The 14,040-nt window shown below is 45.2% G+C and overlaps 1 pseudogene; it reads left to right on the top strand.

The window, feature by feature from the left end:
- The first annotated feature begins 849 nt into the window (after positions 1–849).
- LOC139241049 (U2 spliceosomal RNA) lies at positions 850–1,087 on the top strand (annotated as a pseudogene).
- The last annotated feature ends 12,953 nt before the right edge of the window (positions 1,088–14,040 follow it).

Below are 14,040 nucleotides of genomic sequence, written 5' to 3'. Positions count from 1 at the left end.
TCAACAAGATCATGGCTGATCTGGCCGTGGACTCAGCTCCACTTACCCGCCCGCTCCCCATAACCCTTAATTCCCTTATTGGTTAAAAATCTATCTATCTGTGACTTGAACACATTCAATGAGCTAGCCTCAACTGCTTCCTTGGGCAGAGAATTCCACAGATTCACAACCCTCTGGGAGAAGAAATTCCTTCTCAACTCGGTTTTAAATTGGCTCCCCCATATTTTGAGGCTGTGCCCCCTAGTTCTAGTCTCCCCGACCAGTGGAAACAACCTCTCTGCCTCTATCTTGTCCATCCCTTTCATTATTTTAAATGTTTCTATAAGATCATCCCTCATCCTTCTGAACTCCAACGAGTAAAGACCCAGTCTACTCAATCTATCATCATAAGGTAACCCCCTCATCTCCGGTAGTCCTTACTACTGGGGGGATCAAGGGGTATGGCAAGAAAGCAGGAATGGTGTACTGAAGTTTCATGTTCAGCCATGAACTCATTGAATGGCGGTGCAGGCTCGAAGGGCCGAATGGCCTACTCCTGCACCTATTTTCTATGTTTCTAAGAGCCATATGTCAGGAGCTCATCAATGAGTGCTTTGCCTGAAAGAATGTTGGTGTTATTTACAAGACTGACACAATGCTGGGTGTGCAGGTCATACATCAATGGTGGGCATCACCTTGGTGACAGTTAAAGTTTAAGTTGATTGAAGTTAAGTGTAATTATACCCTTTGATAAGGAAACACCAGCGTGTAACGGTGCAACTATCTGAGCCAATGCGCAACAAGGTTTTGTTAAATAAAAAACATTTAAACTGAACATTTGTCTGAAATCATCAGTATTTCTGTAAAATTATCGCTTCTCGGCCTTTTGGCTAAGATCATGCGTAACTGACCTGACAGGGGAGTAACCATGACCCCAACGTGGTTCTCCCTGGATCAGAAAGGTGATTCTCCTATGCTTTTTGGAAATAGGAGGTGGGTGGGGTGGTTTGACCCATCCACCTCCACGGAGGTGTGTGGGGGGCCTGACCCATCCACCTCCATGGCACGAACCTGGTATTGCAGTACTTCCAGGAACGGTGCAGTGGCTCTAGGCCTTTTGGCTAAGAGCATTGGCGCAGAGTGATCCTTGATGTGTGCAGGGTGACCTCTGGCGTTTGTGATTTGACAAAGAATTGGAAAGATTGGCAACGAATTAAAAAAAAAAAATTCTGTAAAATGCCCCCCCCTCCCCGCTGCTTCTCTTCCCCACCTCTACCCCTTCCCCTCCTGACTCCAAGCCGCCTGGCCGAGGAGCTCCTCAGGCAGTGCTTCATTGGGCGGGCGGGGGGGGGGGATGACGGCCGACCCGCTGCTTGGATGGATACGGGAGAGGACGGTCCCGAGGTGGGAAAGTGCTCTGAGCCAGAAGCAAAATGTTGCTCCTGGCTCTCGTGTGTGGTTGGCAATGAGGGTGCGTCACCTTGGGGTGCAGTGCCGTGCTCCGGGACCACTGGGAGCCCTCTGCCACCAGTGTTCCTGACTACCAGCTCCAGGGTCTCCTCCATCCCTTCCATGTTATGTGTTATTTGTTGGACAAAAACTCGGTGCCAACTATGTTCTTGGTGCTTAGTAAGCTTTTTGCTGCTGGTGAATCTCCGTTATGCCTCCAACAACAGCCAGACAAGCACACACCACAGCCACACACGCTTTCAGTGCCTCTGAGCTCCCTCTCTCTCTGTCTCCTCTTCTGCACATGTAGTGATGACCCTTGACCTCCTGAATCGCAGGAATCGAGCGTTGCCATGCCGTTGCTAAGGACGGTGACACTTTACGGCAGCAGGTCAGAGAGATTTAACGCTACCGCCCATTTCATATCGCTCGCAGTAACTCCCAATTTCAAAAATGGAGACTAGGTGCTTTGAGAATGGGCGAGAAGCCGGCGATCTGAAAACCCATTTTTACCGCCCATGCGGAAATAACACCCAGTTTTGGGCGATACGCACAAAAGTGTAAAATCTAGCCCATAGTGTCTTAAATGGAATAAAACGTCCCAAACAGCTTCACAGAGGCATAAGGAAAAAATGGACACTGAGCCAAAGGAGATATTAGATGGAGTGATGAAACACTTGGTCAAAGAGATTGGTTTAAAGGAAGGTTTTAAATGAGGAGAGGGAGGTGATGAGGGAATAGCCAAGGATGGGAGTTTAGGCACGGCCACCAATGGTGGGACGAGGGGATGGAGGATGCGCTAGAGGCAGAGGAACTGAGAGGTCAGTGGAGGGGGTTGTAAGGCTGGAGGAGGTTACAGACACGGATAGGGTGAGGCCATGGAGAAATTTAAACACGAGTGAGAATTTTAAATTGGGAGGCATTGGGGCACCGAGAGCAGGGGTGATGTTTGAATGGGACTTGGCGCAGGATAGGACATAAGCTACAGAGCTTTGGATGCACTGATGTTTACAGAGGGTAGAAGGAGAGCACCACAATGTTTTTTAATATATTGGATCACTATTTGTTGCTCATGGTAAGTTGCTGTTTTCTAAGGACAGGAACAATATACCATGTAATACAGAATGTGTTATTCTGATGCTAATACTGTGTTTAACCAGCCCTATCGCTTTAAGTTCACAAAGTCTGAATCAACAACTTTCGTATAGCATCTTTAAAGTAGTAACACGTCACAAAGTGCTTCACAGCAGCGTTATCGAATAAAATTTGACACTGAGCCACATGAGATACTAGGACAGGTGACCAAAAGCTTGGTCAAAGAGGTATGTTTTAAGGAGCATCTTAAAGGAGGTGGAGAGGCGGAGGGGTTTATCGAGGGAATTCCAGAACTTGGGGCCCAGGCAGCTGAAGGCACGGCCACCAATGGTGGAGTGATGGAAATTGAAGTTCCTGAAGTCTCTTTGAGGTTAATTGCTGTCGTTGGTAGATGTTTGTAGATCGGTAGGTACTTGTAAAAACCTTTCCAATCCTGATTTTCAACATAATCAACTGATGGACAGGCAGAGGATACAGACACACAGCATTTTCCCCTCAAATCAGGGCACACATCAGAAAGTTAGGGTTCGGTGTGATGGAGGATTTCAAATCTTTGGCACTTAATTAAGAAGATCAAAGTGAATTATTGGGCCAGAAACTGCAGCGCAAATATAGTGCAATATTAAAGGCGAGCTCAAAAGTCCAATTATCATTTTCTGCCAAGCCTGTCATTGCAGCAACTTCAAGCCCAATATCGCTGGATATGATCATGGAATGGTTCAGGACTCAAATGGTCACAGAACCTGCAAGGGTGAGGAATACGAGACTTAACAGTCGCTAGGACTATAGATATATTTAGGAAAACATGACAAAAAGAAACAGTTGAACCTTTGGAAGATCCCAGGGCGACACAATAACAATGACCAAGGCATGGCAGATGTCCTTCATGACCAGAATAACCAGAGAACTATAGGCCTGAGAACTTGGCATCAGTAGTGGATATAATAAGGGGAGGCAATGGGAGCAAGGGCATGGTGGAAGGGAAAGTGATAGGAGAGTTGTTGCGAATGGCTAGGTAAGGGAAAGCAGGAGGAATGGGGAGGGAATATTCAAGAATAGGAATGGATGGGTAGTGAGGGGATGGTGTGTGAAGGCCCAGTGAAGGCAAGAAGGTGGTGGGAAGGAAATATGGAATGTGGGGCTGCAGCAGCAGATCTCAGGCACGGGGGCTCGAATGTTACCTCCTCTGCATTCTTTTCTGCTCTTGCCTTGCTCCCTGGCCAGGCCCCTCACTCACCCATATCCCAAAAGCTGCCTGCTTCCTTGGTTGTATCCTTTCCCATCTATGACCCCAAATCAGGCCTGTGGGGTGGGGCAACATAGAAAAAAAAATAGGTGCAGGAGCAGGCCATTCAGCCCTTCTAGCCTGCACCGCCATTCAATGAGTTCATGGCTGAACATGAAACTTCAGTACCCCCTTCCTGCTTTCTCGCCATAACCCTTGATCCCCCGAGTAGTAAGGACTTCATCTAACTCCCTTTTGAATATATTTAGTGAATTGGCCTCAACTACTTTCTGTGGTAGAGAATTCCACAGGTTCACCACTCTCTGGGTGAAGAAGTTTCTCCTCATCTCGGTCCTAAATGGCTTACCCCTTATCCTCAGACTGTGACCCCTGGTTCTGGACTTCCCCAACATTGGGAACATTCTTTCTGCATCTAACCTGTCTAAACCCGTCAGAATTTTAAACGTTTCTATGAGGTCCCCTCTCATTCTTCTGAACTCCAGTGAATACAAGCCCAATTGATCCAATCTTTCTTGATAGGTCAGTCCCGCCATCCCGGGAATCAGTCTGGTGAACCTTCGCTGCACTCCCTCAATAGCAAGAATGTCCTTCCTCAAGTTAGGAGACCAAAACTGTACACAATACTCCAGGTGTGGCCTCACCAAGGCCCTGTACAACTGTAGCAACACCTCCCTGCCCCTGTATTCAAATCCCCTCGCTATGAAGGCCAACATGCCATTTGCTTTCTTAACCGCCTGCTGTACCTGCATGCCAACCTTCAATGACTGATGTACCATGACACCCAGGTCTCGTTGCACCTTCCCTTTTCCTAATCTGTCACCATTCAGATAATAGTCTGTCTCTCTGTTTTTACCACCAAAGTGGATAACCTCACATTTATCCACATTATACTTCATCTGCCATGCATTTGCCCACTCACCTAACCTATCCAAGTCACTCTGCAGCCTAATAGCATCCTCCTCGCAGCTCACACTGCCACCCAACTTAGTATCATCCGCAAATTTGGAGATACTGCATTTAATCCCCTCGTCTAAATCATTAATGTACAATGTAAACAGCTGGGGCCCCAGCACAGAACCTTGCGGCACTCCACTAGTCACTGCCTGCCATTCTGAAAAGTACCCGTTTACTCCTACTCTTTGCTTCCTGTCTGACAACCAGTTCTCAATCCACGTCAGCACACTACCCCCAATCCCATGTGCTTTAACTTTGCACATTAATCTCTTGTGTGGGACCTTGTCGAAAGCCTTCTGAAAGTCCAAATATACCACATCAACTGGTTCTCCTTTGTCCACTTTACTGGAAACATCCTCAAAAAATTCCAGAAGATTTGTCAAGCATGATTTCCCTTTCACAAATCCATGCTGACTTGGACCTATCATGTCACCATTTTCCAGATGCACTGCTATGACATCCTTAATAATTGATTCCATCATTTTACCCACTACTGAGGTCAGGCTGACCGGTCTATAATTCCCTGTTTTCTCTCTCCCTCCTTTTTTAAAAAGTGGGGTTACATTGGCTACCCTCCACTCCATAGGAACTGATCCAGAGTCAATGGAATGTTGGAAAATGACTGTCAATGCATCCGCTATTTCCAAGGCCACCTCCTTAAGTACTCTAGGATGCAGGCCATCAGGCCCTGGGGATTTATCTGCCTTCAATCCCATCAATTTCCCCAACACAATTTCCCGACTAATAAAGATTTCCCTCAGTTCCTCTTCCTTACTAGACCCTCTGACCCGTCAGCCTACGACGTGCCACTTCAAAGCAAGCCCGCAGCCCTGGTCAGAATCCTCCCTCCATCCGGGCTGCCTGCCTGGGACCCAGCAACCTGCAGCCATGGCCAGATCCCCCCCCTATGACTGGGACCCTGCACCTCACACCCATGACTGGAATATGTGGCCTATGGCCCGCCATTTTTCCTTTACCCACCATGCCAGCCACCACCTCCCCCCTACCTGAAGAGGAAAAAAGAAATGGAGTGAGAGTGAAGCGACAGCACACAGATCACAGAGACGGGTAAGAGGCGGACTGCAGGCTTCAGCTTACTGTAAGTAATGGCATGCTATATCCAGCAGTAGATATAGTGAGACATTGGAGCCCCAGCACGAATCCCGATGGGCGTCCACTTGCCACTGCCCACCAATCTGAGATGTAATCCCAACTCTGGCTTCCACCTTCCAACCACTTTCCCCTCCATGCTATGAGGCCATCTCCAATTCCATGTACAGCAATCCCTTGTGCTGAACCTCTTCAGATATCTTCTGAAAATCCATGCTTCCAACATCTATTAATCACTTCACTGCCTCTCTCAAAGTTCCCTGTGGGGTTAGTTCAAAGTGACCTTGCTTTCATGAAACGATGTTGACTCTCCCTACTCATCTGATTCCTTTCCAAGCGCTTACCTGCTCTGTCCCTGATGATGGATTCCAGCAATTTTCCCACGACTAATGTTAAACTCACTGGCCTGCAGTAACTTGCCTTGTCTTTTTCTTTTTTGAATAAAGATGCAACATTGACTGCCTTCACCAAATCTCGCAAGCGTTGGATGATTATAATGAATGCAACCCCAGTTCCGTAGCTAATTTTCTTTGAACTCCCTTACAGGGTGGGCACTGTCTGGACTTCAGCATTTCTCTGGCTTCACTCCGGTTATTTTATCCATTAGTGTCGAGCAGAAACCTCACTGCTCCATGGCACAATGGTTGGGTTGCAGCTTGTACCATCGCTGGAGCAGCAGAAGCACATTTATAGCACGACTTGGATTGGCCATTGCTCCACACTGGGGCAGCAAGGACATGCATTTATATGGAGACTTATTAGAGACATCCCACAGCACTTTACTTCAGAATGACTTTGAAACGCAGTGACTGTTGTCATGCAAGCACACAGCAAAATCCCACAAAGAGTCAGGTGATGAATGACCAGTTCATCTATTTTTTGAGGATATTATGAGGGGGGAATCTTGGCTCGGGCACCCGAAGAAACCACCACCCCACCCCCTTCTTCTTGTTTGATTCATGGTCTGAAATATCGGCCTTGAATAGACACACACGCCTCAGTTCAACATCTAAAGGGCAGCAGTTTGAACAATGAGGCATTTCCTCAGTGCTGCACTGAATGGTCAGGCTGGATTATGTGCTCAAGTCCTGAAGTGGGACTTGGACCTTCCGCCTTTGGACTCGGAGGGGAAAATGTTACCCACTGACTCAAAGAAGCAAAGAAATCGACTGTTGCATCCCTGTCTAGCAGAATGTAAAAACAACACTGGTTGGGAGGTAACTTTTGTATCTTATGTCGACCTCCTGCGTATAATCCGTCCTCCATTTCAATCAATAATGTGCCAATTCTGCTGTCTCACTGTGTTATGTCTTGCTGCCATGGCAGCTTATTTTTAGCAACAATATTATTCAATTATGTCAAAAAAACAAATGGTATGTAAGCAGTATAATAACACTGATGCTGATTGTATGTTCTTGTTTTATTGCTAAAATATTTTGACCTCTGAGGAGGCAAAACAGGGAACAATAGACCAGTTAGCCTGACATTAGTCGTAGGGAAAATGCTAGTATCTATTATTAGGGACATGGTAACAGGGCACTTAGAAAATCATAATCTGTTTGGGCAGAGTCAACACAGATTTATGAAAAGGAAATCGTGTTTGACAAGAGATCAATAGATTTTTTGGCACTAAGGGAATCAAGGCATATGGGGATAGTGCAGGAAGGTAGAGTTGAGGTAGAAGATCAGCCATGATCTTATTGAATGGCGGAGCTGGCCATGGGGCCTACTCCTGCTCCTATTTCTTCAGTTTAGGTGCACCATTTGAATCTGAAAATCAGAATTATGTCTTCATTCGACTTAGAATCATAGAGTCATACAGCACAGGAGGAGGCCATTCGGCCCATCCTGCCTGTGCCAGCTCTTTGAAAGAGCGATCCCATTAGTCCCACTCCTCCGCTCTTTTCCCACAGCCCTGCAACATTTTTTCCCTGCAAATGGATATCCAATTCCCTTTTGAAAGTTCCTACTGAATCTGCTCCCACCGCCCTTTCAGCCAGCGCATTCCCGATCACAACAACTCGCTGCAAAGAAACAATTCTCCTCATCGCCCCTCTGGTTCTTTTGTCAATTACCTTAAATCTGTGTCCTCTGGTTACCGACCCGCTTGTCACTGGAAACCGTTCCTCCCGATCTACTCTATCAAAAACCCTCATCATTTTGAACACCTCCATTAAATCTCACCTTCACCTTCTCTGCTCTAAGGAGAACAACCCCAGCTTCTCTCGTCTTTCCACGCAACTGAAGTCCTTCATCCCTGGCACCATTTAAGTAAATCTTCTTGGCACCCTCTCTAAGGCCTTGGCATCCTTCCTAAAGTGTGGTTCCCAGAATTATACACAATACTCCAGCTGCGGCCTAACCAGTGATTTGTAACTTCCTTGCTCTTGTACTTATGTACCTGATTGGCGTTTTCAGCAGTGGAATAGCCTGTGTCCTTGATTGAAAAAGTTCCCAATGTCATTTGAATACAAGAACTATTTTTAATTGAAAAACTGAGGTGAAGGATCAGACCTGTAGTGCAGGACACCACAAAGGTTGAAAAGAATAGGCGAGAAGACAAAATAAATTGAGAAGCATTGGTGAGCTGATGTCAAGTTTGGGTTCCAAAGAAGAGATGTTCTGCTTTGGCATTCCTGGCGCAAAACTGTGCTAATGGGAGCATCCATCAAGGAACTGTCCACTCCTAGCCTGTGATGCACAGTTTCCTGATACCTTCTCCCAGTGGCCACGGTTCTGCACCAGGAGCAGAGAAGTGGAAAATCTCCCCTTCAAGGTAAGACTGAGGGAGATGATGAACGACACCTTTTTAAGTTTCTAGGAAAGAATGCGTTAATATATCAAACAGGACAGTGAACCTTGATTTGAAATGCAGGGAGGAGAAAGAGCTTACGAGGAATGAGGGAACTCTTCAGAGCAGCAATGACCGCGGTGGCAGCAATAAAATAGAGAAAGAAGGTGGGAGGAATGTGGGTTGTGCTATTGAGTAGTGCTCAAGTCTCAGGCAGACCTTGGCTTTACAGAGAGTTAAGAATCGTGGCAGGAAGTGTTTTTAATTCCGCGGGGGGCTGCGGTTTAGATCACGACAGGGGAGGCCTAAGATTTTGTTCTGGGGCCCGCATGAGGAACTTTATAAACAATTCACACTTAGATTTAAGGGCCGTCTTATGGCCACGATCCACTCTGTTTCACACTTAAGCCTCCGAGTAAATATTGCAGTTGGGTCCCGATGTCGTTATAGGGATCCAACATGCATATGATAAAAAGGATCCCGCCTGCTTTGGGCGGGTGACCTTGCTGCCCGCGGTGAAAATCCCCAGTCAGCTCCTGGCAGTTCCAGGGTGGGTATGTGACCTGCGTGATTTAATTTGCCCAAAGTGTCCAGCATAACACAAGAAACCGTGCTTTTCACAGGCAACATTATAAGCAGAGGATGTAGGAGTTTCAGTTCGGATCAGAGGCCAAAAATGGTAAGAGCTAAAAAAAGGAACAAGGTTCCAAAATGCCTCATGAGGCAGAATGTCAAAGAACCAAAGATGTATTAAAATATATTAAACACACGCCTGTTCCTATGTTTTATAATTTACCAGCCTGAAAGTGGTCATTTTGTGCAATATTCTAATAGTGACAGTATGAATTGAAAATGCTGTCTACAGCCGTTCAATTTCATTTATGATACCAATCAAGAACAGATTCTGTCGAAAAGCTGGGAGGGTGAGCTAAGAATGTTTATGTTATTATGATCTGGAATTCACTGCCTGAAAGGGTAGTGGAAGCAGATTCAATAGCAACCTCCAAAAGGGAACTGGATAAACACTTGAAAAGGACAAATGGGGAAAGAGCAGGGAAGTGGGACTGATTGGACAGCTTGTTCAAAGAGCCTGCACGGACACGATGGGCCGAATGGCCTCCTGTGCTGCATGATTCTTATAACTCGATGAAAATAGCTGATATTGACCATTGCTTTTAAAGCATAAAGCACACAACTAAGAAGCACTTGTAAATGTACAGGTTTGTAATATTTATGATTAAGTCCAACTAAGTGGAAGTGAACAATTGCTGTATACAAGCTCATTATCATCTGCTGGGATTTACATTCTATTCCACTGACCATAAACCCCAAGATTTTTCCTGACTTCTTTACTGGTGAGCAGTAGCCATATCAGCAAATCACTCAATCTCTTGATTGGGATAGATTAATGAATCCAATTGCACCAAACTAATGTGGTAGGCAAGAAATGCCATCTTGACATAATGGGTTAGAAAGTTCACTGGAATGTCTCAGTGGACTTTCTTTCAGTGTCTTAGGTAGAAGTGGTACGGGAGAGGCATTATTTCACAAACTGGTTCGTCGAGATTAAATATACATTCTCTCCCTCAGCCCCCAGACTATGGTTGCAATGGGGATCTTAATTCCTTGTGAGCTAAATTGGACTCAATATAAGTTTAACATGTATTATACCAGGATTCTAACATGGCACAATAGTCCGAAATGTGACGGAGGGTCATCACAGTCAAGTTTCATCCTGACCTGACCTGACCTTCACACATATACTTCCAACATGAGGGGCTGGATTTTAGGAGCTTCTGTTTTTGGGGTGAAAATGGTGGCGGGGTGGGAACAGTTTGCGCTTTGGTAAGGAAGTTTGGGCATCTGGGCCCTGGGTCAGGGGGCGCAGCGCGAAGGAAGGTGTTGTACACCTCTTATGGCGCAAGGATGAGAAACTCCCCGAGCTAAAGTGCCGGGCCCCGTGTGCGCTCCGAGAGAGGCTGGGGGGGGAGGGGGGGTAAACCTTTTTAAAAAAAACCCTACAAAAATATTCCCAAAACATTGCCCACGTTACCCCAACACAAATCATTAAAAAACCTAAAAGAACAAACCCTCGCACTGACCTTGGGAGTACTTTTACCTCCCTCACTGCCGGCTATGCTGGACCGCTCTGGTTTCCCAGGGGGCATTGCGGGCGGATCGGGCAAGAGTCCAAACTCCTGCCGGTGTCTTAACCGGGGTGTCACACACCCGGTGCAGCTCTTCCCGGCAGTGCTGCTCAGCGCCTCCGCTAAACCCGACCCGAGGATCACGGCAGGGCGCTGGAGAACTCACCGCCGCCTTTCACACCGCTCCGCGGTGCAGCCCCGAGCGCAAGGGACCGGAAAATCCAGCCCGAGATGTTGGATAGCCAGCAAAAGTGGGAACCCTGACCAATTTTCCCATGCCCGAGGCCAATTGTAACACTCCTACCATTATCTTGGTCACCTAATTTAGAGCAGAAAGGGATTCAAACCTGGAACCTTCTTTGTCTGTGTGGCTGTGCTGCCCATTGGATAAGCCTCGCTGAGTCATGTAAACTGTGTTTATTTGTTTGTAAAGAGGCTTTCCTGGTGGCGTCTTTAGATCTCAGAGTAGGTTTTTTGACATCTATTTCTTCATAAAGATAATTTTCTTCACAGAGTGATCTACCATCATGTGAAGGAACTCAAAAAGATTTCAATGTACAGCAAAGGCATGCTATTTTATTGAAATCCCAACAGTTCTAAAACATCTCTCTATCCCTGAATTCAAATCTCTAATTCCTCTATTATGCATCTTTATCAATGTAATAATGTGCATACAAGTAAAGACTTTGCCCAATCAGTTCTGATTTTAGAACTGTAAAGTAAATAACAGGAGTTTAAACTGGAATAAAAACTTGATGCAATGGCATAGCACAATCGGAACCAGAAAGAGTATTCTCTGCAGCCAATGCACAACAGCTCAGCAGCGTGACTCATGGCTAGAAATCTAGTTTGCAGTGGCTGGGAAATGGTAGTAAAAAGGTTGTATCACTTTAAGACGTTTGAAAGGCTATAAGCTAAACCAAATAAACACTGTCTAAAAATAATGTGGGATACATTTATAACCTCTCAAAGATAATACTGTCAATGTACGTTTTATACAGACTGACATCTTGGTATTTATGGCCCTGTAGTCTCCTATAAACCACAATCTACAACAAGCAGTTCACGTCTCTCTCACTAAGTCAGATGTTGGCTGCACATGTTTTGTTCCATGCATATTTTTTGTATGAATCCCAGGGACAGCAATAGGGAGATAAACAGCTATATATTTTTACGACACTCCCAATCGTTTTAACTTTTCTTCCCCATAATTGGTCTATGCAAGGAGTGCGCAAGGACCTGACAGCCAATCAGCATCTATTTTACACCAGCGCCCAACTTTCCTTCCCATTGGCTTCAATGGCGAGCTGCCAATTTGCTATCAGTCCTTTTTGAGCTATTGGTGTTGACCAATTTCACCCCCAATGTCTCTGCAGAACCTCCTTGACTCTGGACAATAGATAACATATTACAGACTCTGCCATGTTCCTCGGCAATTACACGTCTTGATTCACACATTTGATCAGTAATGACGATTTCTCACTCCCTAAAAGTGGGAGGCTTTAGTGTTATGAGATTCTGTGCCTAGTGGCCCAATCAACAACTAATAAAGCTTGCACTACCTGTAACAGACAGCTCCAGGACTCCATGCTGAAACCACCTGTATCTGTAACATATTTTAAAATAGTAAATAATGGGCTCCACCAACATTGGGATTTATAGACATCTATAAAAAAATTGACCTAATATACTTCACCTTCTCAATAATTGTGATTCCCCTTGCCCCAGTGATAGCCTACTTTATTTTAACTTCTTAGACCAACAACATGCTTTTCTTTACAAATTCAAGCTGGGTTGAAGATGTTTTTGACAGTAATGCAAAGAAACGGCAGTTTGAAGTCACTCTCATGACTAGACAGGAACAGAGTTTCAAGTGTTGTAATCTTTACTTGTGTAAAAGATGACATAATAAGCAAACCAGAACACAAAACCACGGGGCCTGGAGGAATAAGGGAGAGAAAGAAGGAAATTGCTATAAACAAAACAGAAGATTGAGATAGAATGGAAGACAATGGGACAAGATATAGTAAAAAAGTTGACCAACTAAAAAAAATGTATGGATACAGAAAGAAAACTTTGCCCTAATTAGAACTGTGAACAAGATGAAGGATTCTTCACTATAAGGTCACTTATGGTACCCATTTGAACAAAGCTCCTCAATAAAGCCACAAATTGTTGGCAGCAGCTTCTGGTTTTCAACGAGGAAGTCCCAATGACAATGACCTTTCACACTATCCGCAGTGGATAAGCAGATAGGAATTGTCTTTTAGCAAAAAGCAGAAATGTATAGTGATCAAAAGAAAGGTAACATTAAGATTAATTAATTAGATCAGAGAGAAAAGATGAAATTAAAACAAAGGATATTTTTTGCTCACCTGCAAAAGTTTCTTTCGAGTTCCCATCTCTCATGATCCAAAGACCCTTCACCAAGACTTTAAGACAGGAGGACCAAAGCTAAGAGGTAGTTACATCATGAAACTCCAGAACCCATCAGTATAAGGCCCAGCAGCACTTCTGGTCACCAGTCTGAAAGGCTTCCAAAGCAGTGAGCGACTACTGCAGGAATGATTTCAACTTGTGAAATGTGGAACCGTTGACTCAAAGTACAACCAACCGGAACCTCATAGAACTGACGGAAAAACCATCACTCAAACATGGATTCTGACTTAATGTCCTATAAAGACAGAACAAAATAAGGAGAAAAAAAACAGAACTGTGAGCCTTTTCTTCCCCTCAACCATCCAAATATATTCCATCAATTTATCCTGAATCCCACAGTTGCTGAGAAGGGCCGAGTGGGAAAGTATCCCAAAGGGCGACAGGAAGGGAGCTGACCTGGATCAGCAATGACAGGAGCGCTCATGACAGAACCACATTTTCCCAAGTGAATGAAAAAAATGCCCTTTATCATATACCGCGTTCCTAACCCATAAATCATTCAGCATGGAAAACTCTGATGAGAGATAAATAATCATCCTAATCTTATAGAATTACCGTGTTGTTACTCGCAGGTTGTCTGGGGGGGTCTGAAGCATGGTTGTGATGTTTAGTTGCTACGGTGAAGCTATGTTTAACCTGGCTTGTCCCTTTAAGGCCACTGCTCAGGTACACCATGTGGTTGAAGTGATCCGAGTGCTCACACTGAGGAGAGACCAGGCGATCAAGGTCAGAAAAAGAACAATCGGAAATCAGGTCAAGGACAAGAAAGGGCCTTTTTGGCCCATTTACCTCATCCCTCAATATTTCAACTCACCCAGCCTAGCATCCAA

This window comes from Pristiophorus japonicus, chromosome X, assembly GCF_044704955.1.
Source record: "Pristiophorus japonicus isolate sPriJap1 chromosome X, sPriJap1.hap1, whole genome shotgun sequence".
Taxonomy (NCBI): Eukaryota; Metazoa; Chordata; class Chondrichthyes; family Pristiophoridae; genus Pristiophorus; species Pristiophorus japonicus.
This window is presented reverse-complemented; position numbering and strand designations above follow the sequence as displayed.